Here is a 4,918-nt window from a genome sequence, read left to right on the forward strand (position 1 = left end):
TTTTAAGTGGTCATGATTGAATTCATAAATATTGCATATTTGTCCCACATGACTTTTTATATTTTATTATAGTCACAAGTAAATTTTTTTCACATGAAAATATCAAAATTGTCAAACACATATACAAGTAGTTACCGTGCATTATTGCATGCTCCCTGGTCATTTTTTTCTTGAACTAATGTATGAGTTTTAGTGAAAAACCGAGTGTTGTTATGCATAGGTGCTTTTCATGAGTGTAGTTAATAATAAAGTTTTGTACAAAAGTGACATTGAATAATTTAGATAAGATTTCCTAAGTTTGTAAATGTGCTTTTTGAAATGTTTTTTAGATTTCATGTACCATTTTATTTAAATTCGAGAAAAAAGAACACTAAAGCGTCCATTTTGGTACCAAACTAGTGTTAGGTACCCTCCATGAGAGGATTGTCGTTACCAAACTAGTGTTAGGTACCCTCCATGAGAGGAGACAATCGTAAGAGGGAGTGTGATTAGACCTTTTGAAACGACAAGTGTTATGCACGCACACACCAAGTGAGAGGGAGGATAAGAAGCTGAAATTCAGTTGCACTTGCAATTAATGGAAGGAAGACGCGATAAGTAAAAACACCTTCCATGTGCCCCCCCCCCCCCCCCCCTAAAAGCAAAAGAAGAGACCTCTCGTAAGTTGTAAAGCCTCAAAATTTAATAAGATCATAATCTCATCATGCTCTACCAAGATATTGTGAATAGGAAAATGAAGTGGAAAGGGCGAGAAGCTTCAAGCAATGCAGGCAAACGAAGAGAACAGGGTCCTCCTAAGTAGCCTTGTCCTCAATATTCCTGTAAAGTGCTTATCCCATGCCCTCCATACTATGGAGTGCTTAGTGTAGTACGGGATTGTCTTAGGGTGGGGAAAAGGTGGTTGAGTTTTCTAGTAGACAGACTTTCAAACATAGGCATTGTCCTTTTCCCACGGAAGTGAAAGGCAGGAAACAACCGATTATCAAAAACCAGCTGGCCTCGTCGAATGTGGAGCTTTGTCATATTTTAATTAGCACCCTACATCAAAAGTTGCACCTACCTTCATTACATACACAGTATGTATGAAAAGTTAACTTGCACCTCCCCTCAATATTATTCAATCGCTAAATACACAGAATTAGCCCTCTCCTATACACAAAAAATACGCAGAAATATTCTTAGCCCTCTCCTATAGTTAACAATACATGATGCAACAGATTTTTTGTATGTAAGAAGCAAAGTCTGTTTGATCTTCTCTGCATGCTGATTGCAAATATTACTCTAGCTCATCAATTCCTTGGTGAAGAGATTAGACAATCCGCTGAGAAACCCAGACAATTAGGAGCACAATATTGCTTGACGAGGGGTCTAGTTTCATGCACACATTAAGGCTATATAATTAAGGAAGGCAGAATACTGATTAGAGGAAACTCTGTACTATTTGCTTGGGCACTCAGAGAGCATATGAATGCACGAGTATTATGGGCCCAAGAGGGAAGCTATATGTACACGAAGCAAACATGACAAGAGGAGCTTCAAAGATGGAATGCCCCGAGCAAGGGGCTTATGTGATTAAAGGTAGGTACAGAGCGGACCAGGTGAAGGGAGGGGCTATTGGGTTATCGGTAGCTGGCACGGGTCCAATTTGACACAAGGGATAGTGCTGAAGGGACAAAATTAGGGTTAATATGGGGGGGCCCTGTTTCCTGACGCTGCAGCCCAGCTAGCATACACATCAGGCATTTGATGATTGGTGAGAAGATTAGGGGGTAAGTTGTAGAGGTTGCTGGCATTGCCTGCACCTGCGCTGGAGGAATTAGGGTCCTGCATGCTGAGTTGAGGGGCGCCAACAACAACATGCGATGGAGGCTGTTGTGCAGGATTGAGTTGCGGTAAAGCTGGGTCATCGTCGTCAAGCGGGAGACGGTCATATGAGGCGTTGAGGAAAGAGGCAGCCATGATGACAACAGGCCCCGATGCCAGGAGTGCTCCGACCACGCTCCCGCCCACAACCTGTCCCTGGCCCCCGGCCAGATAGATGGTGAGTCCGGTGGCTCCTGGTGGCGCTGGTGGTGGCAAAAAGGATCCCGAGAGAGACAGGATCTCGAAACGGCCGTGCAGCGTAACGGTGGCGCCTGGCGCTGCCGGCTGCCGAAGGGTAACATTAGCGACAGTTCCCGTGCCGCTTAGAACACAAATTCCGCGCTGTCGCCGCCTTGCAAACGTGGCCACACTGTCGCTCACGTCGCACCCATTGGCCACCTCCAGCACATGCGTCCGCAGCGCGTTGGCGCTGTCCCGCGTGATTATGATGGGCGGCTTGGGCTTGTTCTTGGACCCAGGCGGACGCCCGCGAGGCCGCCTGGGCGTACAGCCATGATCGCCCGAGCCTTCCCCCCCCGCTGCTGTTGCCAGGGCAAGCTGATTGGCTGCTGTGCACAGACTGCTGTTAGGGTTTGCGTTTATGGGATCACTGCTGCCGCTGTTAATGTCTTCGTCTGAGGCAGTGTTGGTGGTGGTTTGGCCGCCGCCCAAGCGCATGTCCGGCCTGCCCTGCGTATGCGTCGTACCAGCTAGCTGCTGAACCGCCTGAGAGAATGGAAGCGCGTTTCCGCCCACTCCTGCCATACACACATTCCCCGCGTTCTCCTTGTAGTCCTAGAGAGAGAATCTGAATTGTAATTACACATAATCGAGATCATTGTCAGCTGCAGTACCATACGTCATTTATGACAGAGCTGTGTGTGTGTGTGTGTGTGTGTGTGTGTGTGTGAGTGAGTGAGAGAGAGAGAGACCGTGACACGTTCTGGAGACTGGGAGACTGAAGATTGAGCTTGGGCCTGCTCGGCCAGTGCTCTTGCCAGATTATGCGTGCGTGTGTCATGTGGAGTTGTGTGTGCACCAGACTACCAGAAAACTGAGAGAGGGCCCTCACTCCACAGACTCTGAGACAGTGAGCTAAAGGGATCAAGGTACGTACAGCAGAGGCTACATGCAGCAAGTTGTTGAAGTCAGAGTGCTATTAACAAATGGAAGGCAGACACAGCTTAGAGTCACGAGTGCTACAAAGTGGAGAGAGAGAGAGAGAGAGAGAGGGAGAGTTACCGAATCCTGATATCGCAGTTGAAAACAATGTGGGAGATGAGCGTGGTGTCGAGACTAGAGAGAGGTGATTCTCCACTAGCCTAGATCGCATCAAATCTGTCTAATACATTATTTGCCTTTCCGGTGTTATCAAGCGCAGCAGGAAGAGACGTCAAAGAGAAGCTCGACTGTGCGGCGTGCGCGGAGGTTTTCGCTGTACAGTTCGCGGAGCTTCGACCTAGCTGCTGCCTTCTCTCTCCTAGCTCGGTCTCCCAGTCCTCGCAGATTCTGAGTCTGAGTCTCTCTCTCTCTCTCTCTCTCTCTCTCTCTCTCTTTTCCCCTCAGATGCTGCTGCTCTCCACAGTCCACTAAACAAACCTAAACTTCAGGCTTTTGTAGTAAGTTATAGATTAAGGCGCTATCACACGCAGGCTCCCCGACAGGTCTCTTTGGGCGCGCGCCCGGCATGTCACACCAGCGTGGACAGAACTCCAATACCTAGATCATCTAGTGCATCATCTAGTGCCTAGACTGCGTATTTTGTGTGGTTTCTTCGCGAGAGAAATGTTTTTATAGGTTAGAAAGACCGCTAGATACTAATTGCCGGGTTCCTACGAGAGCGAACTGTTTTCACCCAGCTTATTGAGAACTAGTATGGGCGGATCCACACGAGCCCGTTGGCAATGCACATTGCTTTTGCTGCCTTGGCTTCCTTCGTTTAGACTAGATGGAGTAAGGAATGGTCCACTGGCTAGATGGAGTAGGGAATGGTCCATCAATGACCATTCCCCGTAATCACTGTGACGGCCTCATGGCGATCAATGGGGAGTTAGAAGCCATGGTAGGAGTAGTGATTACGGAGAAATGGTCATTGACATGCCATTCCCGGTCGTCAAGTGTTCTTCTTTTTCAGTGTGCTAATTTGTTGTATGCTGATTGCATGCGACCGTGCACATTTTGTATGCCAATATGTCGAAAGTTGGTTGATATTCCCCGTGCAAACATGCCATACAATCTTTTGAAAGGCTTATAAATTATTCCGCACGCTAATGTGGCATGCATCCAAGGACTTCAACTCTCCATTCCGTAGCAAAAACAACAATAAATGGAGGTCTGCAATGTGTTGCCCCCCGACCAACGCCCTTAATGGAGGCAACACATATACACTAGTAGCGAGGAGCCTGTTGGAGCCAATGGATTGCAGCTTAGCAGTGGCGTGATAGGTTTTAGTGAATAGTCCGCATTTTGAAATGTATAAAGTGCATGGTAGTGGATCTTTTCTAGGGCGAGGGGGTTGCCCAATTCTAGGTGCGTTTGGAAAGGAAGCTCGATTACTCTACCCAATCTGCATGCACCAGCTAGAATTCACACGTTTTGTCCTCCCTTTGTTTCCGCCCCATCTGAACTTAGCTTATGTGACTTGCACATTGCTGTGGCCAAAAACATCGCCTCAATTGTTCCAAAGAATCCTTTCCTTGAGAGTGGCAATTAAGACATAATTCTCTCTCTCCAGGGAATCCTTTCCTTGAGAGTGGCAATTAAGACATAATTCTCTCTCTCCTGGAGAGAGAGAATTATGTCTTAATTGCCACTCTCAAGGAAAGGATTCTTTTGAAGGTAAGAATTCAGGTAGTCTTGCACTCCTCGTTAGCACTCAGATTGTCAGATACTTCTTCTTACATAATGTATGGCAGACAAGGAACCGCCAAGTGTTTGAAGGAGGTTTTGAGGTGGCAAGCTTCGCAGAAATTATACAAGACAGGAAAGTGCTAATATGAACACTCGGGCGTAAGCAACACTCGGAGGATTGGTCTAGGACTACTTGTGCCTTGTT

The 4,918-nt window shown here is 47.1% G+C and overlaps 1 pseudogene across 1 annotated transcript; it reads right to left on the reverse strand.

Moving 5' to 3' along the window:
* Positions 1–702: 702 nt before the first annotated feature.
* LOC147447098 (AT-hook motif nuclear-localized protein 16 pseudogene) lies at positions 703–4,521 on the reverse strand (annotated as a pseudogene). The gene is made up of 2 exons (XR_015189711.1): positions 3,106–4,521; positions 703–2,671 (listed from the first exon to the last, which is right to left on the reverse strand). The product of XR_015189711.1 is annotated as an AT-hook motif nuclear-localized protein 16 pseudogene (transcript).
* Positions 4,522–4,918: the final 397 nt, after the last annotated feature.

The sequence above is a fragment of the Adiantum capillus-veneris genome, chromosome 11, assembly GCF_014529385.1.
Source record: "Adiantum capillus-veneris isolate H3 chromosome 11, ASM1452938v2, whole genome shotgun sequence".
Taxonomy (NCBI): Eukaryota; Viridiplantae; Streptophyta; class Polypodiopsida; order Polypodiales; family Pteridaceae; genus Adiantum; species Adiantum capillus-veneris.